Source organism: Ochotona princeps, chromosome 27, assembly GCF_030435755.1.
Source record: "Ochotona princeps isolate mOchPri1 chromosome 27, mOchPri1.hap1, whole genome shotgun sequence".
In the NCBI taxonomy this organism is placed as follows: Eukaryota; Metazoa; Chordata; class Mammalia; order Lagomorpha; family Ochotonidae; genus Ochotona; species Ochotona princeps.
The window spans coordinates 20,087,486-20,115,390 of NC_080858.1; the positions used below are offsets into that span (position 1 = coordinate 20,087,486).

The 27,905-nt window shown below is 49.1% G+C and overlaps 1 protein-coding gene across 1 annotated transcript in view; it reads right to left on the reverse strand.

Annotated features, from left to right (window-relative positions):
- CRACR2A (calcium release activated channel regulator 2A) overlaps window positions 1-24,479 on the reverse strand; it is an 88,179-nt gene extending 63,700 nt beyond the window's left edge. Inside the window, exon 1 of the mRNA XM_058655856.1 lies at window positions 24,383-24,479. The gene's annotated coding sequence lies outside the window, so the exon portion shown is untranslated. The remainder of the gene's footprint in view (window positions 1-24,382) is intronic.
- Between the last annotated feature and the right edge of the window lie 3,426 nt (window positions 24,480-27,905).

Sequence of the window (27,905 nt, forward strand, 5' to 3'; positions counted from 1 at the left end):
GGCAAGTATGTGTCAGGGGTTTCCTATGCTATGTGAGGCAACACAGCCCTTAGGTATCATGCATTCATTCAATGATTATTCACCAAGTGCAAGGACTCTCAGGTGCCCCTTGGGTAGTACCAGGCAAATCCTGCAGGCAATTGTGCCCATGGAACTTGTGTGTCTCCCTGTGGGAGAGAGAAAGCAGTAAGTACACGGACCTGGACACAGTACCTGGTCTCCAAGCCACCTAGGAACCCCTGTCACCTCTAGCCAGTCCACTGGTGTGGCTAGCAAGGAAGCAGAAAGCAATGACGAGGGTGGGGACAGCTCCATTCTCTAATGTTTTCCCAGGCAGCAGCTTTCAGGAAGACTGGGGTCCTGGGAGAACAATCCTGCCCCCAGCTGCTGACACCCGGCAAACTTCCTTAGGAAAAAAAAATCCAGTGAAGGTACACATTAGGTGCTAATAGTGTGATTTCTAAATGGTAATCTTCTGAAACCATTTTCATTTTCTTTCGAATTTTCTAATACTTTTGTTGTTACATTGCGTGATTTTCGCAGTAAAGGAAGAAAGATAATATTGTTTTAAGAAGGAGATTGACTTGGCTAAATTAAAATCATTAAATACATTTGGAGAATCAGGAAAGGACAAGATCTCACAGTGACACATTAACATCTGATGGCATCCCAGTGTGGTTCACAGACACACACACTCCATCTCTTGGATTACACTGTAGGTTACACTGAAAATCAATCTTAGCACAGGGAAACGCATGTCCTTCAGATCCCTAATGTCTGGGCACAACGTGTTGTTGTTCGTGGTGATCTCACATCACAGCTAAAACCTTCCGAAAGCTACTGAGCATTCTCCAGGTCCTCACCCACCTCTACCAACCCCTGCTCTCTCCACTAGAAACCAAGCTGACTGATTGAGGCCTGCCTTTTGAAAACTAGTCTTGCAGGAGTCCCGATCAGATTCCAGGCATGGCACAGTCGACAGAACCAAGCAGGCCTCAACGGTGCAAGAAGCCTTCCCAAACACAAAGAGCAGTGTTTACAGCGCCACCAGAGATGCCTGTATCCCCCATCACAACGCCTGCTGCAAGAGTCAGCTTCCTGCGATGGCACACCCTGGGAGGCCGCAGGCGATGGCCCAAGTGCCCGGGTCCCTGTCATTTGGGAAGTGAATCAGCAGATGGAAGATTTCTCCATCTCTCTGCCTCTCAAATAAAATGAAGGTAAATAAGAAGAAACAAATGAGTAAATACATGTCACTTGCATTGGAGGACAAGGACGTTGGTGAGACATGAGCCTCAGAGGAATCGGGTACTAACCCTTCACTCAGGTTCCAGCTCTTCAATCTTGCTGAGTCTCACTGAATGAAGTCAGGCGCCCGTTCTAAAACGCAGGCGGCAATTACGAGAGTCAGGCCTGATTCTCAAAGGACGCATGTTCTGGATGGAGAGGCAGCATGCGAAGCCAGGGGAAAAGTTAATTAAGAACTCCGGGTACACTCGCAATTATGAAACAGGCTCCATACGCCCTCTCTGGAACAAGGCGGGGTTTAGCAACCAGATCATCAGAGATGTCTCAAACCCATACCTGATTGACCCTGACAAGCAGGGACAAAAGGGGCACTACCAAACAGAAAACACATAGCTACTTCTGCAAGGGAGGAAACTTCCAGACACTGGTGGCTGAATTTCTGAGGTCTCTCCCATCCCGATTCTAGAGAAGGGGTCTGCTCCCTGCTCTCCTTCTCCCCATTGCCACATGTGTATCAAGTGCCTCTCACCGTGATCTTAAGATCAAGTGATTGCAGAAAAAAAAAACACCTGCCCTATTGGCTTGCATTTGTATTGGCTTTTGTTTATTTGTTTACTACAGTGCATTCCTAAGCAAAGCTTAAAACTTGCCAGGAGCTGGGGGTCAGTGAGGACAAAAAAATTCAAGTTAGGTCCTGTTGCCATTTGATATTGTTGACAGGGCACCTCCGTGTGCTGGGCTATGGTAGGCTCCTGGAAAGCATCACTAACCACACAATAACCACACAAAGAGAGAGGAAGTTTTTTTCAGGTGCTTTAAAGTGTGCAAAAATATTTTATAACCTGTGCCTACCCCTTGAGTTACTATCTTATTTGTAGCACACAGACATTATTGCATGGCTTTCAAAGACTGTGCTATCTTGTTTGTAATGACCACATGGCGGAAGTTATAGATTCTGCTTAGCAGCTGGTGGAGGGCTGGGCCTGGGGATGCCAGCATGTCATAGATATTCCATGTGACACTTAGTCATTATCATCCATCACGGTTATCTCCCTAAGCATTGCAGGGTAGCAGCTGAAGCTCAGGAACCCCGTTCCTGCCACATGACCCTTGATGGGTTTAAGCCTGTGTTTTCTCTGCTGTGCCAACACACGGCTTTGGCTTTACAGAGTCCTGGGGGAGGGGCCAGTTAAGTTTCCACCTGCAGGGCTGGCATCCTGTGTAGGTACCAGTTCGAGCCCCAGCTGCTTCACTTCTCATTCAGTTCCCTGCCATCCGTCCTGAGAAAGTAGCAGATGACGTCCAAGTCCCCAGCCCCTGCCAGTGATATGGGAGATCCACACAGTTTCAAGCTCCTGACTTCATTCTGACTCAGCCCTGCAGCCATTTGGCGAGTAAACCAGCAGATGGAAGATCTCTGTCTCTCCTTCCCTCTCTGTAATTCCACCTTTCCAATAAACAACCTTTCACAGGAGGAAGAGAGGCCTGCGTTCAAGTCTCCCAAGGATTTGAGGGACCCCCAGTGAGGGATCTGATTCCCCTAGGCCTGTTTCCCTGCTGTGTTAAGCAAGGGGACACTACAGAGGTGTTTTTGAAGCATACACCTTCACATTACCGTCTCAGGTTCTCATCCCAGGCAAGGTACTTGATCACTTTGGACCCTGGGCTTCCCATGACCTCGTCTGTACACAAACTACCAGAATCTATCCCTTCAATTTCTTATTTGTAAATGTTTATGAATTTATCTTCCTTTTATTTGAAAGGCAGAAAAGACGGATATTTTCCATCCTACCAGCTGTCCCAACAGTGACTCTGGGCCAGGCTGAAGTCAGGAGCCTACAACTTCATCAGGATCTCCCATGTGGGTAACAAGGGCTCAAGGGCTTGAGCCATCATCTGCGCCCTCTCAAAGTGTGCATTAGCAGGAAGCTGGATCAGAAGCCAAGCCATTGGGATTGGATCGAGAACTCTGACACAAGACACAGGCGTCTGAAGCGGGGCCTTAGCCACTGCGTCCACCACGCACCCCATTCCCATTTCTTTGTAATGATGTAGAACTACAGATAGAAATCTTATCCCAGAAGTCACCCCAAGCTCTACAGAGCTCCTCAACTCTGTTCCCTTTTTTTTGTTATCAAAATTGAGACTTCTGTGCATCACACAGATCGACGATGGTGTTTGTTTAGAGGTTTCTTTTGATTTAACTTAAGTTTTAGAAGCTTGCCCTCCGAAGCCAAAACCTTGCAGACTTTTTCCTTGATCTTGCAATAAAACTCCCTCTGAGATATTTAATTCTAGAAACAGCCTCTGCAAAGCCATATTCCCTTTCAAGAAAAAAGACATTTAAATTACAAACACCCAATTCTAACACAAATAAAATCTCACATGAGCAGCAGGCTCATGTCCCATATATCTGCTTTGCTGTGCTACTGCCACCCATATTGATGACTTTCCTACCCTGCTTCCCCCACACAAAGCACCTGATGCACCTGCAGCCTCTTGGGCCCTGTGTCTGACACTGCGCTCACACTTTCTGTTCCGAATGCTCTCTTGAGTGCTTTGCTTTGCTTTAGCCTGCAGTCCGCTGTGTAAATCCCTCTGCCCCCTCCGTAGCTTCTGGCCTGATCCCAGCCTTCCCACATGGAGCTTTTTGGAAACAAGCCTGCATTAGTTCCACTTTCAACCTTAGTTCCAGAGCCTCTTGAATTTTAATCCAGGCAAAGTGTGTTTTAGAGCCAAAACTGACTTCTCAGAGAAGAAAATCTTACCCAATTCCCTCTCCCCCCACCTCCTCCCAGGGTGAAATGCCAACACTATTTTTGATCGGAAGGGACAAAGAAAAATTCTCAAGGCAAATAATGGGGGTAGAGCTGCTTTGCAACACAGCCAACCCATGATGCAGAACCCACTTAATCACCCGCCCATGGCCTGGCCACTTGGTAAATCACTATGGGATTTCACTTCCTTCCCAGCCATTCAACTGGCTGGATGGCCAGCAGTTGTTGGTGCTCAAAGGAAAACACACAAGGTGTAAACAAGTGGTAAATCTGCTTCCTCAAGAGAATAACACACTGGGGCAGGCATTTGACACAGCAGTAAAGATGCTTCCTGGAACCACGGCATCCCGTATTAAAGCACCTGCTGCCCCCAGCTTCCTGTTAATGTGCAATCCGGAAAGGCAGCAAGCGATGGTTCAAGCAGGTGGGTCTCTGTCACTCATGTGGGAGACCCAGATGAAGCTCTGGACTCCTGGCTTTGACCTAACCCAGCCCCAGCTTTTGTGACCATTTGGGGAGTAAAAGAGTAGATAGAAGAGTCTGTCTCTTTCTCCCTGTCTCCTTCTCTCTCTGCCATTCAAACAACATGAAAATAAATAAATTTTTTTAAAAGACTAGATTTGAATTCCAAACAAATTAACATAGTGGTTCTATTCAGCTAACATTTTCAGAGTGGCTTTGACTACAAGATGCTATGTCATGTAACAGGGACGAAAAACACATGATCCATTACCTTCGCCCTCAAACAACTTACGGTCTAGTTGAGATAGGTGCATATGACAAGTGTGAGGCAGAATGAGGAAAAAGACATGACAAGAAGTATTTATTTACGTGTGTGAGTGTGCATGTGTGTGGCCCCCCAAAAAATCCATTTATAATGTGAATGGTGACTATTTGTGTTTACTGAGTTTATGGATAGATTTTTATCCTTACTGTTTTCTAGCTTCTTTTTTGACAATAAGATTGCTTCTTATTGAAGCGATAAATTGCTTCTGAAGGAAAGAAATTATAAAGAATGTTGATTCGGGGCCTGGCACAGTAGCCTAGAGGCTAAATCCTCGCCTTGCATGCACTGGGGTCACCTGTTCATGCCCTGGCTGCTCCATTTCCCATCCAACTCCCTGCCTTTGGCCTGGGAAAATAGTCAAGGATAGCCCAACACCTTGGGACCCTGCACCTGTGTGGGAGACCTGCAAGAAGCTCCTGGATCCTGGCTTCAGATCAGCTCAGCTCCAGTGGTTGTGGCCACTTGGAGAGTGAGCCAGTTGATGGAAGATCTTTCTGTCTTTCCTTTTCTCTATAAAATCTGCATTTCCAATAAGAAATAAATAAATCTTGAAAGAACGCTGCTTTGAGTGATAGAGTCAGACTGTGACGAGCGGCAGGTGTGTATACAGCTCAGCTCTATGGGAGACAGGGAAGTGAACAATGTGAGATGGCCGAGCCCATTCCAGGCCAAAGGAGTCGCCTGGAAAGGTCAGCAGGTCACAGCGAGGGGGCAACGATGGCAGAAGGTGAGCAAAGGGACAGTGTGCCTCAGTACAAGCAGCGAGAGAGAATTAGGCCAGAGGGTTAGGGGCATCCAATGGCAGCCCCATTCCTCTCAGTTGCTTATTCTCCATGCTCCAATTACCTTTTGTATTTCTTGTTAATTTACCACTCATCACATTGCATTTCCACTGGTTGCATTCATGTCTGCTCCTGCTACATTTTTTGCTCCCTGAGGTCAGGGGTCGTGGCTCACTCATTCTGAAATTGCTCTTAGCACAATTACTGGCACATAGCAGGAGCTAATGAAATCTTCCTGGATGAGATGAGGTCTAACAGGGATATTTCTTTACCTGTAGGAGTCATGAGTTTCAGGACCTAACTTACCCTAAGGAGTTCATGTGTGTGAGGCATTATGTTAGGTGACTTACTTGTCTTCATTAATCCTGTCACTTTGTAGGAGACTGTCCACACTCATCCACACACACACACAAAGCTCAGGAAGGTGAGTGAGATCAGCCATCTAGGGACATGTGGGCAATGACGAGAGAAGTCAGGAGAGTCAGATGGCAGAACGGAGAGTGCGGCCAAACAGGAAGTAGCAGGGAGACAACACCGGCCAGAGGTCGCAAGGACTTCAACAAACACCATCATGCCAAGAGGAAGTACAGAGGATGACTACGAGGGAGGGAGAAGCAAGTGGACAAGTTAGACCTATTGTTTAGATATTAATGGGGGGTCCCCCAAGGGGTGCTGATGGGATGGGGTTGGACCATTAGCAAGTGTCACCTAGTGCGAGGTCTGTAGGTCGCCTGGGAAACACGCCCCAGGAGAGTCGATGTAACATTCTCCATTTGGCTTCACCCACTTTCTCGATTCTTCTTCCACCTGTGCTCTGCCATGGCCATGCACAGCCCTCATAGAGGCCAAACCAATAAGACTGTCCGATCTTGACCTGGAACCTCCAACACTGTAGGATAAACAAATCTTTCCTTTTTGCAAAGTTAGTTGCCTCCAGTATTTTGTTAGTGATGAGAGCTGATTAAGATACTTATCTAATGTATCACACATTTGAACACATTGCTACAGATGGCCCTAGCCACAGACCTGTAAATTTCCCTGGCCCCAACAAGTTGGGAGAAACTTCCGGTTCCATCTCAATCAATGGATCTCCATCAACCTTCCCCACTCTGAGACTCAGTTTTCTCATTCATAAATGGATTGATAGCTTTTTAATTTAATATTAATTAATTGGGGAACAGAGAGGGAAATAGAAAGAAGTCATTCATCTGTTAACACACTCCTAGACTCCCAGAGTGGCCAAGGTCAGGGTCAGGCTGAGGTTAGGGGCCAAGCTAGGTCTTCTACACAGGAGGCAGGACTCAAGCCCTTGAGTGATCACTGCTACTTCCGCAGATGTACACTAATAGGGAGCTTGAACAGAAACCCAATGGAGGCTTGAAACCAGGCACTCTCCAATGGGATGCCCAACTTCTGCACTAAGCACCTACCCCAAGACCACCTTGGAGACCCTCCACACTAAGTCTACAATTACCTGTGATCATGAACTTGGTACACCTCCTTTGTATTTTCATGCCTGTGGTAAGGAAATAACTGCTTGTGTAAGTGATGTCCTTCCAGAACTCTATTACCGTGTCAAATCTGAAGCAAAACTCCATTGTTTGGCAAAGGGGCAGGTGGTTTATCTCCAACACGCTCTTTCGCTGGTTTAGAACTGCATGGGAATAGCAGTGGTCTTGTCTTGGGCCCAGTGTGGTAGCCTAGTGGCTAAAGTTCTTGCCTTGCATGCACAGAGATCCTATATGGGTGCAAGTTCGTGTCCCCGAAGCCCCACTTCCCATCCAGCTTCCTGCCTGTGGCCTGGGAAAACAGTTGAGGATGACCCAAAGCCTTGGGACCCTGCACCCGCATGGGAGACCAGGAAGAAGCTCCTGGCTCCTGGCTTTGGATTGGCTCCTGGCTCCTGCCGTTGTAACCACTTGGAGAGCAAATCAGCAGATGAAAGATTTTTCTTTCTTTCTCTCCTCCTCTCTGTATATCTGACTTTGCAATATAAAGAAATAAATCTTTAAGAAAAAAGAAAAAGAAATTCTTGTCTCGCCAGGACATCTCCAGTGGTGCTGATTTCCGGCTGTCACATTGTGTCTCCATGGCTCAGATGCTCAGTGAGTAACAGCTTTACCCACCCTGGGGAATCTCTCAGGTTTTCTAACAAACAGGAGAGGATTCAGAAACCATTTACATGTTTATTCTCAGAATATTCTACTGCTCAAGTACACACAGTTTGGCCCTCTGGTCTTGGGCACAGGGACATTAAGGTCATACTAAGCAGCATCGAAGTCCCCCATTTCCGAGACTTGAGCAACACTAGCAAGAGTCCCCTCTCCTGCTCTCCCGTCTCAGCCCCACCTCTCACTTGAAGATGCCAGATCCTTCCCTCTCACAATTCATAATGGGCAAGGACAAGAAGGTGCTTAGTAAGCGGGCCTGCTATCCAGGGTAGCCATTCTGACATCCGTGTACCCGGCATCCCTCTCAACACCAAAACTGTAGCCACTGGCCAAGAAGTGTCCTCCCGGCAGTCCACATGGAAGGAACATTTCCTTATGCTCGGAGAAGGAAGCAAAGGGCTCCCTTCTGCTTTTAGCATATTTCTAGCACAAGAGGTCCTATCAGATCCCTAGCGGGGCTGACGGTTGAAGATCAAGAGCATTTGTGCGTCAGTTAATTTCTCCCTCGGCTTCTTTTCTCTTCATTCCGCCCAAGCCCCCCACACCCTACCTCCCAGTTCAGTGCATTATAGTCCCCAGATGTTTCTGGCCAGGCAGCATTTAATTGCTTCTCCTCCACCCTGAAGGCACCATCGTCCTCAGGGTGACCTCCCTGTTTCCATTCCATTGGCCCTGAGTGAGCTGTTGAAAACAGTTCTTGGAAAATGCACAACAAAGATCCAGCGATACGATTAGTGAGTCCGTACATGCACTCTGGCTCAAACCCTCAGCTCCTGCTGAGCCAGCTGGAAGATTCAGGGAAGACTCAGCTTCCAGGGGCATTGTTAAGGAAAGTTTCACTTGCTCCAGCCTGCAGAAAAGTAGGGCATGAGTCCGTGCTGCATCAAGCAGTGCCCCGCGAGAGGCCTCCACAAGGCACCCAACTGGTTATTAGCGCAGTGCAGTCGGCACAGAGTGTGCTGGGGAGTCGGCTGCTCTTGTTTCTAACTTGGTGCTCTGAAGTTGGGAAGAAATGGCCCCTTTGCTACAGTTTGTCAGGAACGATGTGACTTATTCTAGACACCCGCAGAAGGTATGCGGTGCCAAGGCATCAGCACAGTCTACCCAGCGAGGTCAGCAGCATCACCAGGACTTTTGGGCTGGGGAACAAATGGCTTTGCTCGCACTCCTGAAACCCATGATGTAAGGTGGGACCACTGGTGGGGGAAAAGGAGAGAGCCGGCTGGATACAGTGACTGGTGACACAATTCAGTAACAGAAACATGAGTGTTCACACATGTGACCCGTGGCTGTCATCTACTGCATTCTGTCACATTTTATTTAAATTAGCTGTGTTTTAAATGTTGCTCAGAGCATCTGATACCTTAGAGAAGACTTAAGAGTGGTTTTTCCACCCAACCAATGAATGTCCAATTTTTATAATAAAGGTTTGGAAATACCTTCCTTACTGCATGAAATAAAACTCATAGATAAGCTAGCTGACTCATCTCCATAATTCATCCTTAATTGTAACATAAAAGGAGGAAAAGAAGGTGATTTGCAGTAAAATAATAAGTCATTGCATGTGTAAGCGCTCCTGCTGGATGGCCTTGGAGCACATGGCAAATAACCCAGGCACACACCCACTTCTAACGGGTAAGTGCAGACTCGAAGTCGAGTGCAAAGCAATCCACAGAACCCAACGCATACGTGGGAACAAAACAACAGAACCATGCAGGAGTGTTAGCATGCAGAACAAATCCACTTTCCTGTCTGCCTGTGGTAACAGGAAGAAGGAAATAACCTTAACTGACGCGCAGATAACAAGCCAAATCAAACTACAAGCGTGCCAAGTGCAAAAAACAAGGGAGGGTGTTATTCTTGCGAATGAGGTAAGCCCGGGGCGTCGGTACAGTGTTGTGATAATCACTCGTGTTGTGACAGGGGACAGGGTTGCAGGATGGAGACCTGTCTCCCACGTGTGGAGCCCTCTCGCCTTGCTGAGGTGCACATGAGTTAAGAAAGCTTTGGGGGTCCGGTGCGCAGCAGCCTCGTGGCTAAATCCTCGCATTGCATGCACCAGGATCCCATATGGGCACCGGTTCGTGTCCCAGCTGCTCCACTTCCCATCCAGCTCCCTGCTTGTGGCCTGGGAAAACAGTCAAGGACGACCCAAAGCCTTGGGACCCTGCACCCATAAGGGAGACCCAGAAGAAGCTCCTGGCTCCTGGTTTCAGATTACCTCACCATCAGCCATTGCAGTCGCTTGGGGAGTGAATCAGCGGACGGAAAATATTTCTCTCTGTCTCTCATTTTTTTCTGTAAGTTTGCCTTTCCGATAAAAATAAACAAGTCATTAAAAAAGAAAGCTTTGGGAATGACATCTTTAGAACTCATGCAGGAGAGAGGGAGAGATTGCTCTGGACAAAGTCATTTGGTAAATCTCCAAGGAGAACGGCAATGAGCAGCCCCAAAGTAAACAACTGGTGCCTAAGCCAGAGCTTTTTTTTTTTTTTTAATCATTTTTAAAGACAATTTTAAAAACAGATTTTGTTCATTGAAATGCTGACAATTTGTATGACAGTATTAATTTAACAACATTGGGTCCCACATAAGTTACATAAAGTCCTCAGTCTCCAGTGATAAATCTGCATGTGACTCCCTGGCTTTTGCAGTAACTGCATTGTGCCTGGGGAACCCTTTTCTAGTCGACGCATGTTTGGAAGCGGGGAAAGTTCTCCTCTCTCAAGACTTTGTCTTCATTCTATTGAGGCTTCTCTTTCCTAAATCACTGGGCTTTGGGCCTAATCTCTTTGAAAATGTGTGAAGCATTATTCTAGTGGGCGGTACTGATTCCATTAGGAATATGGGTCAAATGCCACCTTAGTTAGTTTCTGCTGAGGACACAGGCCCCACAGAGTTGTCAACTGCAGGTGGCACTCCCCTCCTATCACTAGTTCTTTGAAAACAAGCAGGAGCTGGGATGCTAATCTCTCACACAGCTGCCAGCACATGGTTGTGGCCCTGGAATTGCCTGCTGTGTGTATCACATCAGCACTCTGCATTCTCTCTTGTTTTAAAACAAGACATTTCTAACTTTTCCAAATTCTGATGAAGAATTAAAGAGGGAGAGAAACAGAGCTCCTATTTGCTGGTTATTCCCAGAATGAGACCAGAATCAAACTGAGGATCCAAGACAAAACCAGGGACAGAGGAATTCAGTCCAAGCCTTCCACTCTGGTTATAGGCACCCACCAAATTCTTTGATCCATCACTCCTGCCAAAGGTCTGTCTTAACTAGAAGTTTGACTCTGAAGCCACAGCCAGGAATTACACCCAGACATTCTGATATAGGATACAGACATATTGACTGCTAGCTCAAGCATCTGGCACTGAGTGGACCTTTTAAAATGTGACTTAATTCCTAATCACTCACCCATGGGAAACACAGCAGACACTGGGGACTGAGTTTTAGCACCTTTATTTTGTACACTTTGTTTTCTTTTTTTCTTTTAATATTTATTTATTTTCACTGGAAAGGTAAATTTGCAGAGAGAAGGGGAAACAGAAAAAGCTTCTATTTGCTGATTCACTCCCCAAATGGCCACAATGGCCGGAGCTGGGCCAATCCAAAGCCAGGAGCCAGGAGCTTTCTCCTGGGCCTCCCACACAGGATCCGAAGGCTTTGGGCCATCCTCTACTGCATTCCCAGGCCACAAGCAGGGAGCTGGATGGGTAGTGGAGCAGCCAGGACATGAATTCACACCGTTAGGGAATGCCAGCAGTTACAGGCAGAGGATGAGTCCACTGAGCCATCATTTTGGTCCCAGTTTTGTACACTATTATGATGAGCATTGGCTGCTGCCAAAGACCACAGCATTTAAATGAATAGCGTTCACCTGTCTCTCCACCCCACTTGCCCGTGGGCTGCTGCGGTTAGTTAGCATCGCACTCAGAGAAAGAAAGCATAAAGAGCCAAAACCCCAGTGGCTCGAAGATAACCACAGAGCTAACTGGTACTTTTGCATGCAGAGGAAGGAAGACGACCAGCAGCCAGGACAGGTGGAGGAGGGCTGGTGGCCAGAAGCCCCCGCCCACAGAGCCTTCCACCCATCTCTGTTTCCAAAGTCAGCTGGAATGTGGTAACCTATGAACTCTGCCCTCCTGGTCACTTCCCTCTGCCCACCTCCCTGGCCAGCTGGCTGGATTTAGCACCCCTCTCCTGGAGGAAGCAAACAGACTTCTAACCCCTGTGGTGTAACACACAATGAGCACACGGTCAGAGATGAGAAAAGTGGCTGGAGCCCAGCAAAGGGCAGGCAGGGGTGTTTCCTCGCATCTGACCCTCAACCCCAACTGCGACTATTTCCAGATACCTCACGGTCACTAGGGCTGTGGGCAGAGGGGTGGCTCAATAACAGCTCACAGCCTCCACTTCCGGCCCTCACTTCCTTCCTTCATCTGGCAACATCAAATGAAGAAGACCCGAGATGGTTGGCAACTGTCTACCTTGTCCCTCCAAGATGACTACTCCTTCTGTCACATTGGGGACCCAGCCGGTCACATCCACCACATTGCTCCAACACCACACTTAGCGGGTGACCCTACAGCTCTGTCTGCACGGGCCTCCCAAAGCAGGGTGTCATTTCTTCCTCCTGTCTTTCACACCTAGCACAGGGTGTCACATTCAGACATGGCTCAATAAATGTTTCAGCCAAAGTGGGCAGTGGGGCCAACACCCTGCTACCCAACCTGAAGGGTCGGAGGGGATGAGCTGCCTCCTTTGATAGCAGACAGACATGTGTTATTCTTGGCCTTCTTTGGGGCCTTCTCGTCCATTTTCATAGATGCTCTTGTGTTTCTCACAACCATCTCACCACAGCACCAATGGGGACAAACTTATGCAGGAAAAAGTGTGAATACAAATCACAGCTTTTTTGGAAGCAGCATAAACATACTAGCTAAAACGTCAGTTTTTATAGGCACAAATCTCTGGATTTAGGTTCTGGTTCCATCACATACAAGTTACAAGTCTTGATGAAGCTATTCCGCTCTGCTGCTGTCTCTTTGTCCTAAATGGGACCGTGTGTATCACACTGCCCAGCAGGTTTCTTTCTTTCTTTTTTTTTTTTTTTTTGGAAATTTTTTTTTGTTTGTTAATTACATTGCATTATGTGACACAGTCTCATAGGCTCTGGGATTCCCCCAACCCCTCCCCATACCCTCCCTCCATGATGGATTCCTCCACCTTGTTGCAGTATTACATTTCAAATTCAGTCACTTTCATTGCAAGTGTATACCAAGCATAGAGTCCAGCATCTTATTGTCCAGATAAATTCAACGGCTTCTTGTGGAGACCATCTCTGGTCTGAAGGCAGAGCTGGCAGAATATCATCCCGATCAATTTAAAGCCACAACATAACATCAGCAACAATTTACAACATTATGGAATTAATTGACATGCTGTTGAGTAATCAATATGTTAAAAAAAATGCAAGTTCTTAACCACATCCTGTGACTACTTCATTGACATTTCAATTTTAGTTTATATACTACCCACTTCTATACACCTTTAAATGGCTATAGGGTACTATTCAGCTGTCTCGTGTCTATTTCCATTTTAGTATTTAGCAGTTTATAGTGTTGAAGCATAATTTTGCTGGACTTGGCAGGTTTTGGCATAGTCTAAACTGGGTTATAACTCTAACAAGGCATATGTCAACAGTTGAGGTGCAGAACAGTTTTAGGAGGGGTATGCAGAGAAATCTTCAATACCTTAGTGAGAAGTAACTAATCTTTGTGTCCTGCCTAGTAAGGTATGTGTGAGTTCACGCTGACCGTTTCCTGTCTGTTTTCTGTCTACCTATTCGTGTGTGTGTGTGTGTGTGTGTGTGTGTGTGTGTGTGTGTGTTGGGGGGGGCTCCGGAGTTACTCTGATGGTCATTGCAAGAGAGGGTGGGGATCCAAAGTTGGAACTAAGTTAGGACCAGAGAAAGCTCCTCTCCCTAGTCCCGAAGGAAGTTTACTGTTCTTCCTTTTCTGTGGACTGCTCAGGGTTCCTGGCTGTTGTTTCGATGACCTTGGATCCTGCGAGGAAGGATTTTGGGCTTCTTCCATCCCATGTGGTAGATCCAAATGGGCATGGATAACCTCAGAGTTCTCGGCCTCTGAAGGCACTCCAATTCCCTGTGGTCTCTTCGGCAGTTGGGATGTAGTCCTTGGTGCCCATACTGATAGTCCTTGGTGAGGATCCGGGAGTCTCCAGAGTTGGAATACAAGCCTCCTCCTGTCCCCCGACCCCAGCAGGTTTCTGACAAGGTCACATGTGCACAGAGCAATACTTTTGCCTGTCTTGTCCATTTTGATGGCTGCTTCCTAAGCAGCGACCCCAGACAGTGCCAAAGCAACCAGACAGCAGAAAACAGGCTTGGGTATGACAAAGCCAGGGCTACAGACCAAAGATGCAGAGAAATAACAGAGATGAGATAAGCAGCAGGTGCAAGTGGAAGGACGGTCTCCGTGGTTTCCTCCTTCTACCGGGGACAGACACGTGCAGGAATGATTTCCCCTTTCTCTTAAATCTCCTATGGGAAATGCAGTATTACCACGACATTAAGTGGCAGGCAACACCCAGACTTAATAAGAGATGGTGAGAGGTGGTGGGGAAGATGTCAGATGGAACCAAGCTGGTCCTGCTTAAACCGACAGCTGCTACTCAGCCCAGCCAGTTGTCAATGCACATTGATTAGAACCCAGAGTTCCCAGTTCTTTGGACAGTTCAGCGATAACAACAGAATTGAAAAATATTAGCCATATTCAGACACCATACAAAAGTGTAGATTTATTCATGGCTTGCAATGAAGAAGTTGTTGTAATGAAGAGCATAAGAATGGAAACTTCTAGTGTCCATAGGAACATAGTAAGAGCTTGCTTTAAAAAGTACTCAACAGACGATCTGTTACCCTCATTCAAAATCTCTCCTACTGGTTTCTCACCTCTTTTTGCAGTTAAAGAGGAAGAGCCTGCAGGGACAATGAGCTGCTTTCACAGCTTTCAAGGAATATGAAAGGCAGAGAACCCCAGCCTGTTTAGGGATTCTGCCTTGGTGAGCTGATGGAGTTCTCACTGGCAGAAGAAGATGTAGAAAATCTCAAGTCCCAAGCAGGGAAGCTGTCACTACCCAGAACACCTGTTTGTTTGGCCAAGTGCTCCTTTACAGAAATGGCTCCTCCCTGTACACCCTGCACTCGGAAAGCTCTAATCCACCCCACGAGCAAGCCCCGCGCGTGTCCAGTTACGTACCTGGGGGGCACAGGAGGTGGCATGCCACAGCTGAACTGTTTTTGAGTCCTATGCTCTCGAGTCTGTCTCCTTGGGAAGATCTGGGTGTGCTGAATGCCCAAAGAGAAGCCCAGGTCCAAGGAGGAAGAGCTGCTGCCCCACCCTTGGCAAGCAGCCTGCAGGTCTGGCATGGCTCTGAGCCAGCCTCCTGGTAGGGCAGCCATGGGCAGGGCATGAGCCACAGGTGGAGCAGATGGAGGGGCAGGCTCTTCACTGGAACCTCCAGCCACCTGTTCCAGATGCTCAGGGAAGGCGTGACCTCTGAAGTCACTCAGATGAAGATAACCCTGCAGCCTGAATCAGACTAGGGAGCAGACGCTGCTGCTTGCACGAGAAACAACATTCCTTTCTTCCCTGCTGCTTCCTAGCAGGACTGCAGCCTTGCTCATTAGTCAGAGCTGTGACCCTGTCCCCCACGGCAGCCTTGTCCGGTCAAAGCGGACACAGATGGATCTCTTGCCAGGTGACAGGATGTAAGTGGGCTCTTGTCCTACCTGCTCCTTAGCCATGAGCGAAGCTGAGGTGCTCCTCCAAATGTGTTCCTCACTCTGTCCCTCTGCTGGCTGTTGTGCTAATAGCCTGACCAGGACTTCTGCAGCCGCACTGTGACCATGAGGGGGAAACCTAGGTACTCCATGCCATCCTGGAACCAATGTATTGAACGTATTGGTGTCAATTTTCATGCAGACTTTTTTTTTAACATATATGCATTTTGAAAGGCAAAGAGACAGACATAGACATTACTAAATGCATTGATGAGCTGGCTAGAGAACTCTTCAGCCGATGATTGTAGAGATACAGATCACAATGCATCTAGAGAAATTAAAGCCAAACCTGAATATAAGGGCAGGGACCAAAAATTCATTAGGGAAAACTGAAAAGATGACAGAAAGGAACCACAGAGGATTTTTAACAATAAAACACGGATACTTGAAATGAAGACAGATAACGAAAACGACAGACTGTGGACAGACGTTCTAGCGTCCCAGACAAACAGTGAGCCAGAGCTAGGTCAGAAACAAAGGAACTCAGACCAGCAAAGCTGCTGCCTACAGTGTTGGCACCTCAAAGGGGCACTGGTTTGAGTCCTGGCTGCTCCACGTCTGATCCAGCTCCCTATTAACACACCTGGAAAAGCAGAAGAAGATGGCGCAAGTGTTTGGACCCCTACCACCTGCGTGGGAAACCCAGAGGAAGCTCAAGCTTAGGTCTGGCTCAGTCCTTGTCATTGCAGTTACCTGAGAACTGCCAGATGGGAAGCGCTCGCTCGCTCTCTCTTCCCCCTCTCACTCTTTCCTGGGTTTTCTGTAACTGACTTTCAATTAAATAATAATCATTTTTAAACAAACAAAAAAATGAGATCCTGGCGCGATGGCCCAGTGGCTAAATCCTCATCTAGCAAATACCTGGATCCCATGTAGGCACCAGTTTGTGTTCCAGTTGCTCCACTTCCCATCCAGCTCCCTGCTTGTGGCCTGGGAAAGCAGTCAGGATGGCCCAAAGTCTTGGGACCCTGTACCCACGTGGGAGACCCAGAAGAAGCTCCTGGCTCCTGGCTTCGGATTGGCTCAGCTCCAGCCATTGTGGCCACTTGGAGAGTGAATCAGTGGGTGGAAGATCTTTCTTTCTGTCTCTTCTCTCTGTAAATCTAATTTTCCAATAAGAAAGAATGAATCTTAAAAAAAAAAAGACAGGAAGGGAGGAACCTAGGTGGAAGCCTGGGAATAAAGCAATGAAGAACACAAGAAATAAAAATGGAATTTCCTTTAAAAGAATTATTTTACTTGAAAGTCAGAATTAGAGAGAGAGAAAGAGAGAGAGAGACACTGAGAGGGAAATCTTCCACCGTCTGACTCACTCCTGCAATGGCTACCATAGCCAGAACTGGGCTGAGCTAAAGTCAGGAGCCAGGAGCTCCCATGGGTCTCCCACATGGGCGCGGGGTCTCCCACATAGGCGCGGGGTCTCCTACATGGGCGCGGGGTCCCAGGGACTTGGGCCATCAGCTGCTGCTTTCCCAGGCCACAAGCAGGGAGAGTGGATTGGATGTGGAGCGGCCAGGACACAACCTGGTGGTCATATAGGATGCTGGCACTCCGGGAGGAGGATTTGCCAGACACGCCACTGTATCAACTCCCTACAAATGGATTTCCTAAGCATGCTGTTGAGGAAATAATATCTCTTGGTGTGCACAGCTGAAGCGTGTGAGGGAGACGGTGCTTGGGATGGTCACATCCCATATTGGATTGTCCGGGGCTGAGTCTCAGCTCTGTTTTTGATTCCAATTTCCTACTAAAGCAGACTGTGAGGCAGCAAGGGATGGCTCAAGTACATGGATCCCTGCCACCTCTGTGGGTGATCTGCATTGATTTCTGGGCTCCTGGCTTTGTCCTGATCCTGCCCCTGTTTTTGTAGGCATTTTGGGGACTGAACCAGAGAATGGACAATCTCTCTGCACCTGTTTCTAACACTTTGCCTTTCAAATAAATAAAATAAGGGGAAAAAATAAAACACATTCGTAGTCAGACTGACTTACATTTATATCCTGCTGTCATCTTACTACCTGGCAAGCACGAATCACTTTAACTCTGGGCATGTTGATTTCAACTTAAAGACTCAACAGAATGCTACTTCATGCAACGTTTTATGAGGAATATGGAACAAATACATACCAATATTCCTCATACAGCCTGAGCACCTGAGTTATGTACAATAATATTAATTTCTCATACCCTTGAAAATGATTGTGAGCAATAAAGAATGAATCCTTCTGTTCCAGTTTTAAAGTATTTTCATATTGCATGAAATCAGCACTGAGGAGCCAGCGTTGAGTGGCTATTTCCTTTTTATCTCTCCAGTACCAAGCCCAAGATCTTTTAAACAACATATTTATGGCTTATTTATTTAAAATATACTGCCTGTGTACACACATACCCCAAGGACGTACCCTGGATTCCAGTTAACTCACAATTCTGAGATAATTTGTGGTCACAGTTTTACGGCATCATAAAACACATGCTGGCCCAGTCAAAGCCTTCACAGCCTGCCCTGCCACTCTCCTGCCCCCAGGTTCCCCTCTGCCTAGGAGATGGCAGCGCATAACGAACCCCTTTGCAGCCCCCAGCTCCCCTCCAACTTCTTCCATGACTCTACTCTGTTTCATTAAGGATCAGAAAAAAAAGAGCTAAATAAAAACATCAAATGTGGAAAAGAATACTTAGCTTAGCTTCCTTTGACTCTCCTGCTTATTTTTCATTGGCAACAATCTGTGGGGGAACAGATAGAACCAGAGCCAAGCCTTCCTTGACGGGGTCAAGGACACTGCACCTGAAGTCCTGGCACCTGGCCCTTCACTTCGTATTTGGGCAAGCTCTCTGATTCGTCACCTGTGAACTGGGAACAGTAATTACATCCTGTTTATAGAGCGTTTGACCCTTCACTGAAGTGTTTCCATACTCATAACTTCACTCTATATACACAGCTGAGTGTAACTGCACACTGTGTTGCTATAAAGATTAAAGAAGGGCTGAGTGTTGTGGTGTAGGAGATGAAGCCATTCTTAGGATGCCCGCAACCTGTTGCGGAGTGCCAGTCCTGGCTACTCCATGCTTCTGATTCAGCTTCCTGTTGATGCAATTGTGAGGGCCAGGTGCTTGGGTCCAGATGGAGTTTCAGGCTTCTAGCTCTAACCTGGCCTAGCCCTGGCTGTTGCAGCTATTTGGGGAGAGAAAACAGCAGATGTAAACTCTCTCTGTCACTCTGCCATGAAATAAAATAACCGGAAGAAGAAGACTCAGCAGCAGAACTTGAGTGGTGCTGAGTACACTGCAAACTGTTACCAGGAACCAGGCCCTCACTAGGGTGCCACACTCACCCTGCTGTGGGAGTGGGCTCTGCACTGTAGCCCTGATTCTACACTCGCTATCCAACCTTCAGCAAGGTACTGAGCTAGGGCAAGCCTCTGTTGCTCACCTCCAAGTTAAGAAAATTAATCACGCCACCATCTCACGGCACAGGGCTTTGTGTATGTAGGCACTTGGAGAATGAGCGTTCACTTGAACTTGCACCAGGTCAAATCCATAGGTGTTTGCCTCTGAACTCCACCTCTTAACTTTGTCCTTCACCCTCTACAGCCCTGGGTAAATATTGACAAAAGAAAGACAGAGACTCTAAATATCAGGAGACAATGTCACTATTGTCTTCAGAAAATGTCAAAACCTCATTTTGTTCCACTCTGTGCATGTAAATGCCCTCACCGTTGGGGTGGAGGTGGGGTTGTTTTGTACGGTACATAGCCCAGGCTCCCTTGGGTCCCTGCCAGCCTGGACCTCGCCCCACTTCCTCCTAAGAGTCTAGATTTGGCTGCCCAGTGAGCTAGGGACTAACCAGCAGCAACCAAGCTCCCTTCATTGCATTGTGCAATTGATACAATTGAGAAGAATCTCCCATGACTGAGCTGACACTAAGTGGATTTATATGCTGAGTGGATTTATTCTAATGACTTAGCAAGTAAATGGTGACTTTAGTCCAACCTGATGGACAAAGGAAATCTACTAGGTTGTAGATAAAGACAACTCCCACTTCAAAGCTAGTGTTTTCGTGAAGGATTCACTGGTCATTTCCACCCATACAATACCCTAAGAGACATGAAGGGATGCTGTTTTATAGCCGAAGAAGCTGAGATCCAAACAGCAAATGTTTACACCGAACCTAAAACATACTCTTCTCATCAGGCACCCAACCCAACTTAATTTGCCTGACTCCAGGTCCTGGCCCTCAGAGAATGGCATTTGGGTGTACACATCATTGGCATTCGCATTCAGAATGGGACAGCGCACACCAGGAAGCAACATGCAGCCACTCAGATAGTGTCTTCTTCAGGTGCATTAATGAGGTCCAATCAGCCCGCAGTTCACAGACCAACTGCCATCAACAATGGTCATCTGGGCAAGGGAGGACGGTTAGCTGTGACTGTCACATGACAGTCTGTTCTTTCCTCAGAAGCCCCACCCAGAGCTTCCCTGAGCCACACAGAGTCTGCGTAGCTGCTGGGGCTGAATGTACAGTGAGTCTGAGCCCAGGGAGGTGACCTCCTCACCGTTGCCAGGCCAAAGATGTGGATCAACCATACAGCTGCCTCTGACCTTGTGGCTTGCGTTGCAAGGAAACTCAAAGTAGGCAGGCGAGATTCAAAAGTGGGTCTGCTGTGGAAAGGGTGGCTATCCAGGCTTCTCCTTTCCTGTTTCTGTTGGCTTTTGCTGGGAGAGTCCCTTTACATACAGGAGACGAGTCTCTGAGGGTAGTCACCTCTGCGGTCATCTATGGCTCTGAGGGTGTCTCCATCCCAATTGGCTACAGTCCATAGAATACACACTCAAGTCTGCACTGGTTTCTAGAAATCTCAGCATGGATGTCCCCAGCCAGAGAGGCCAACGAAGCTTACTCTGTACAGCATCCTGTCCAGATGAAGGAGCAACCCTCAGCTGTGTGCTGGGGGAGGTCTCACATCTTTTTAGGTGATAAACTGACTGGGCGAAAGCCAACAGGAGGAGGGGTGGCACTTGATGATTTCTCACATTATGAAGCAGGGAAACCACGTGAACATCTGTGGGGTCCCTTCCTGCTCCCCCCGCTGACTGCCTTCCCAGAAGGAAGCCAAAACCGCAAGCCCCAAAGCTGAACTCCCAAAACGTGAGTGCTTAAAGTGACAGCAAGGGTTGTGCATCCGCAAGAAAGGCGAAACATCCAGTGTCGGGGGCTGTCCCACAGGGGCTGCCATAGAAAAGGCCAGTGCTAGGAAGGATGGCCACTGGAGGAAAATGACATACTGTCAGTGGGAACCAATGCCCAGGACAACCACACACCAGAGGCATCTGCCTGTGCCTGGGTGTCAGCCAGTTCTGCTGCAGCAAGACCCTGATGGGTAGGAAGACACAGCAGATCATACTAGAACACGTGAGCAGAGTCAGGGGTCCCCGAGTCCCTGCTAGCCACCAGTCTGCCACATCAGCACCTGGGGGGAGATCTAGGAGATGTACCTGCAGAGCTAAAGCCACCTTTGTAAGCGTCTGATAATTTCTTGAAAAGCCTAGTTTAGCAGTTTGCTAAACCCCATTAGCACTTTGTTGATGCTATGTAAATAAGGCATTTTGGTACAATGGGTTAAGCGGCTACCAGCATCCAACTTGAAGTAGGAGTCCCAGTGGCTCCACTTCAGCTACCTGACAATGCACCTGGGAAAGCAGCGAAGGATGACGTAAGTGCTTAGGCCCCTGCCACCCATGTGGAGAGACCCAGATGGAGTTCCTGGCTCCGGACTGCATCCTGACCACATCCTGACTCAGCTCTGGCTGTTGGGGACATTTGTGGAGTGAATCAGCAGATAGAAGATTCTCTCTCTAACTCTACCTTTATAATAAAGAGATTGATCTTTCTTTTAAAAACTGTTTTCAGGGGCCAGCATGATGGCTCATCTGGCCACCTCCACCCGCAAGTGCTGACATCCCATATGGGCACCAGCTGTGTCCCAGTGCTCCGGCTCCCGTCCAGCTCCCTGCCTGTGGCCTGGGAAGGCAGTAGAGGATGGCCTTGGGACCCTGTTACCCACATGGAGCCCTGGCTCCTGGCTTTGCCCTGGCCCAGGCTAGCTTTTGTAGCCAGCCATTTGAGGAGTGAACCAGCAGGTAGAAAATCTTTCTGCCTTTCTCTGTTTTTAAAACTGCTTTTCAAACAGATAAACAAATCTTTACACAGAGAGCAAGAAGGATGAAAAACAAAAGATTGTGAACATGGCCAAGGGGCCAGGCTGTCTGGGTTAAAAAATTCCAGTCTGGCCTCTTGGCTGTGTGTCCTTAGAAAAATTGCTCAACCTTTCAGAGCTGGACTCCCTTACCTGTAAAATGGGAAGAGCGATGATGACTGTGTTTATCTCCTAAGGCTGCTGGAAGGATTAAGTGAGTTCATTCCTACCAAGTTCTGGGTCGTGCCTGGGTTATTTCTATGTACCCCACTTCCAGATGAGGTGGTAAGAACATCTGTGAAGTTCTGTGCTTGGTGGCAGGGCGGAGAGGGCTGCTAGAGGACGGTGCCTGCTGCATTAGCACTAGCCAGCCTTCCTTCCCTGCAGTATACACAGGGTGGCAGAACTCCCTGTGCCGACACCAAGAAGCCTGGCCAGCTGCCAACCCCGGGGCTTGATACAGAGCAAGTTCTAAAGTAAATAAAGTGAAAATAAACCAATTGCCCAGGTAATGGGAGATTTTCCTCCTGTCTGCCCTGGTGATGGAGTCGCTAGAGCCAGCCTCCCATCTCCCTGGATGCTGCTGCTAGGAGGAAAAGGGGTGCAAAGAAGCTTCCTGGCCTGCAACACACACAGGAGGCAGCCACCCGCTGTTCCTGTGTGTCCTGGCGCAGTTCCAGCAGGTGCGTGAGGCGTCTGCCTCTCACCTTTCCACCACAGTGCCCGGGCAGCAGGCATGGAGAGAGCACAGGGCTTTGCCAGGAACCCACTGAGGCTCCCTAGGGGATCTGCACTGGGAGGGACATCATATCATTCCCTCCTCCCACACATACACACAAGTTCCAGAGCCCTGCCTCACTTCTCCCTCTGCCTCCCCAAGCACAATAGATCTGAAGGTACACAAGAGACCTTTAGCCTGAGGTGTGGACAGAGGCTCTTGGATCCCAAACTATGGGAGAGTCCTGTTTGCTCCCACGTCCTCCTGTCTTTACAGTTCTTGAGTCAGGCTCTGCCCAGCACTGGCCCCCTGGAAGTGCCTGCATCCTCTGCCAGCCCAGTCTGGGTGTCAATCTTCAGGGCAAGGGAAGAAAGCACCCTGTTGGCATGCTGAGGCAGCCAGGGCTGGAAGCAGAAATAAATGGGCACAAGGAGGCAGTGTCTCTAGCAGAATCCACCACAGATGAAAATGCTTTGCTCCTCCAAATGCAAGAGCCCCTTCCCCAGCTGCATGCATGTCACACAATGGTCCCCTCTGGCTTCCCCAGGCAGACAGGGTCCTCGAGGAATCCATTTCTAACAATGGCCCACAAGAGGTCCATCTAACCCAGTCCCCCAGAGCCCGGAGCCACTCCTTCCAGAAGGAACTTGGCTGCTTCAAACTCTCCTATAACACAGTCTAGTACCAACGGTGTCCGTGGATGGATGGAGGAGCTCCTAGGAGGAAACACCCCTTGAACAAGATCCTCCCTGATGATTTCACCTGCAAAGGAAAGTGAACCTGGACCCTCCAACTCAGCTTCCCATCCCACATGCAACAAGCGTCTGTAGCCTTGACATACCTGTGCCAGGGACGAAAATGCTCAATGCCGACTTGCTCCAGCGACAAGGAGCTCAGGAGCTTATAGGTGGAGGGTCTTCCGAGGGGCTCAGAGGACCACCTCTGGGCGCTCCTGCCTACTGGCCCTTTCGTTCCCGGGAGTCACACAGAGCTAACTGCATTGGGTTCCTAGTGCCCCACACCATTTCTCCACCAAGTACACTGTATGTGAGGGACAGTGACACCCGTCTAGAGGGCTCTCCAGTTTGCACACACGCAAACCTGGGCCGGGTGGGCACGTGAGGTGGGGAACTGAGTCACCAAGGCGGACCACAGCAGCACAAGCGGAGGCCAGGGCGGAAGCGAAGCCCCAGCAACAGCCCATTTCCTGGCCTCCTCTCGCCTCTGCGTGGTTCTCCTTCTGCCTCTCTGAATTTCTGATTCATTCTCTCTCTCTCTCTCTCTCTCTCTCTCTCTCTCTCTCTCTCTCTCTCTCTCTCTCGGCTCTGTTTCTACACGTGGCAGTAGTGGTGGCCACCACTGGCCCAGCCCATATGGCACCGGCTCTAGCCTGTGAGTCAGGAGTTGAAGTTACCAGATCTGGGACTTTGGGCAAGTCATTTCAGCCCGGATGGCCTCACTAGTTTCTGTAAACACTGGGGAATCGGGCCAGGGGACAGAAGGGCCCATTTCCTCCGTGAAAGGAAGGGGTTGAGGTTGGGGGAATACTCTGAGCTTATTCTTGGTTGACAACTTTTGGTGCTTTTGGGCATCCTGCGAGGGTCTTGGGAATACTGAGCTACGGGGGTAAACAGGGAAAGAACAGAGGCTAAGTCTAGCACGACCCGCCTTCCCCTCACTCCTCTCCTCCCCCGCCCCGGCCATGCCTCCCATAAAGGCCATAAAAGCACATGCGTGCCACAGTAGCCAGCAGGCCATGCTGCACCGAGGCGCAGGGCAGCGCTCACCAGCAGCTTCCCCCTCATTACCTACCGCGCCTCTTTCCCGCGCGCCTGCCTACCTGCCACGCCGCAGCTCTGGAATTTGCAGAGGCCTTCGGTCCGCCCGCCTGCCGCTCTGCTCAGCTTCCTCCACCTGTACCGGGCGAGAGGCACCAGTCCCAGCAGCGCTCAAGAGCAAGTGGCGCCCCCTGGGCGCCCTCGGGGATCTGCGCGCCACCGGGCTGGCCGATAGCAACCAGAGCCCAGCGGCGAGGGCGGGGCTGCTGCTGTCTGAGCCTGCTAGGAGGGTCGGGCTCCTAGGCTCCCTCTGCCCTCTGCCCTGATTCCCAGCATAGCCAGGAAAGCCGGGTATCCATCGTGGGCCCACTGGCGTCTTATGGGGCACCCCTGGAAAACTAATTCCAGCTGTTCTTCTGGAAGAGAAACTAAAGAGGAGTTTGCTTTAATTTTCTGACTATAAATTCTACGGCGGGCACCTGCTTCAAAAAGGAAAGGTATATCATGAATACACTCTGCATGGGTTTCAAGATCTTTCATGCCAACAAGAGCCCCTTGCTTTGAATTTCACTCCCCGCCTCCCCCCCCCCCCCCCACGAACTTTTGGAAGTGTTTTAAAATCATCCAACACATACTCACTAACAAAGCAAGAAAATAATCCTCCAAGGTGGGCACGCTGAGAGTGGACATCGAGACTCTCTGCACTCCCTCTGGCCGCCCCCTTTTCTTCCCAGGCCCAGGCGCTCTGCCTTGAGCATGCTGGTCAAACACCAGCTTTTCTATGTGGCAGCGGCGGTGGGGGAGCTCTGCTATGCTTGAAGTGGCCCCTCGGTGGATGTCTCAAACTGTTGAAATGCTACTCCCTCGCACACCTGTCTGGGGGCACCACCAGCCTCTTCTCCATGGTACCATCATTCTCTTGTTAGGTGATAGGTCATGTCCCTTCTCCTCTTCCAGCACTGGATGCAAACACTTAGCAGGGTCCTTTCTTCTAATGCCGCCCGCCCACCCACCCTGTGCTCCCTCCACCTCACTAGCAGGTCAGAGGCCTCCTTGGCTCCTCCTCTGGGATTTCACCCCATGTCTTGGGTTTGAGGGGTCAGGGTGGTGGCATCCTTGTTCTGAAATAGGCTTGCAGTGTTACTCAGGTGGCTAGGGTTCCATTCAGACTCTCCCTGCTGCTTGCTTGAAGACTGGAGGGGCTGGCCTTGCAGGTTATAAAAAAAGGTCATGGGCCCGGAGGCGTGGCGTAGCAGCTAAAGTCCTCGCCTTGAAAGCCCCGGGATCCCATATGGGCGCCGGTTCTAATCCCGGCAGCTCCACTTCCCATCCAGCTCCCTGCTTGTGGTCTGGGAAAGCAGGAGAGGATGGCCCAAAGCTTTGGGACCCTGCACCCACGTAGGAGACCTGGAAGAGGTTCCTGGTTCCCGGCATCGGATCGGCGCATACCAGCCCGTTGCAGTCACTTGGGGAGTGAAACATCGATGGAAGATCTTCCTCTCTGTCTCTCCTCCTCCCCTCCTCCCTGTATATCCGGCTTTCCAATAATAATAAAATCTTTAAAAAAAAAAAAAAGGTCATGCCAGAGGGCTTGCCCTGTGGCTAGCCAGCCCCTGGGGCTGGGAGCTGGGGGCTGGAGGCCAGGAAGGGGGTGGGAACCTTTCACTTTCAGAATCTAGAAAGCAGAGGGGACTTAGGACAGGGTCTGATGTGAGGCCTCCCCACTCCGTTTAGCAAAGGAGAAAACAGGCCAGAGATGTGTGAGAGGCGCCAGAACCACCCATCACTGTGACCACAGCTGCTCAACAGCAGGAGTTTCCCTGCATCCTGCAGCTCCCGGAGGCCTTTCACTTTTTCAAAGGTTTATTTATTTGTCTGAAAGGCAAAGTTGCAGAGACAGACAAACAGAGAGAGCTTCCATATCTGGCTCACTTCGCAAGTGATTGCCACGGTGAACGCTGAGACAGTTTTAAGCCAGAAGCCTGAAAGTCCGTCTAGGTCTTTCACAGCGACAGCGACAGCAAAGGCCCAAGTACTTGGACCATCGTCCACTGCTTTTCCAGCAAGGAACTGAAGCGGAAGTGGAGCAGCTGGGACTCCAACGCCCCATTCTTATGAAATGCTGGCATTAGAGGCAGTGACTTCACTTGCTGTGCTACATGACCAGCCCCAGTCCTTCACTGTCCAAGCAATGGCACATGCTGACCCTCGCTGACCCCTCACAGTACTAAGGCATCAGAGAGTGCCAACACAGACTGTGCGGTTTTGCAGGCCTGGGGTGGAATGTCCGTGCCCTGACTTAGCAGTGGGCTTTCTTCTTCACCACCATGTGATGAGTAACGGCTCCTGTGTCATGGGGGATTGGTCAGAGAATCTTAATACAAGTGTGTGCTTAAAGGGCTTAGAGCAGTAGCTGCTACTATACTAATGCCCTGTGAGTATGTGTCAACTATATCATTTCACAGGCTTTGGAAGGCTGAGATAGAACACAGTCTCTGTTTCTGACAAGCATATTGCTTCCTGTCCTCGAGTCTCTAAGTCCAAAGACATGTATTTCATAGGTCAGAAAAACATCTGGCCTGTATTGCTTCTCAGAACAGCAGGACACTTCACAGTGTTAGGTTTTAAGCGCACTTTAAGTTCCTAAAGTTCTTACGTTGTTACATGCAGCTAATTCCCACAGCCACGTCCTCTTTTCATGATTACTTTACCACAAGCCAAAATTCCAGACACAGCAAGATTCTTAGTAGGTCCTTTATTCCAGCAGGGTAGGAGTGGGAGCAGGGGTGGAGGGGAGAAAATTGGAAGGGACACATCTCCTGCCATGGTGGCAGGATGAGGCTGCCAGGACAGGGGAAGGGACAAGATGGAGGAGGACGGGGAAGAGCGAGGCGAAGGGAAGGGAAGAGAGGGGGAAGGAGAAGGGGGCGGCTGTGTGGGCTGTGTGCCAGCCCCAGGAACTGGTGACTGAGATTACCTGGGCCACAGGTAAGTGGGTGGAGACGAGGGGAGGGGCTGGAGAGATTGGGGAGTGGGATTCTCAGGTAAGGGGACAGGTTACATCTGATTGAAGGATAACTAGATGCGAATTTCATGAGCTGTGGGGAGGGGAAGCGGGAAATGGCGCAGGGTCCAAGATGGGAGGTTCGAATCACTGCTCACACGCAGCATCAGCACCAACCATCTCTACTGTCCTTCCTTCGGGATCACAGAGGCACCTTCCGTAAGAGCTCAAGGCTCACCTTGCACACCTGTGCCTCTCCTATTCTCAGCCCACAGCAGCGAAGAAACAGAACAAAAATGACTCTTCCCAGGCACAGATATGGGAAAATGAAACATATTGTGGATATTCACTCAATTCTTGAGACACTCCCAGCCCGTATCAGAGTGTGCGGAGTCCTGGTGACTTTGCATAGGATCCAGCTTCCTGCTAATGCACACCTTGGAGGGAGTGGGTGATAATACAAACACCTGCTTCTCTACTGTCCACGTGGGGTGGAGTTCTAGGCTCCAGGCTCACGCTGAGGCAGGCATTGGAAGGTTTCTCTTCCTGTCTCTTTCAAATAAAATAAAAGAAACAAAAAT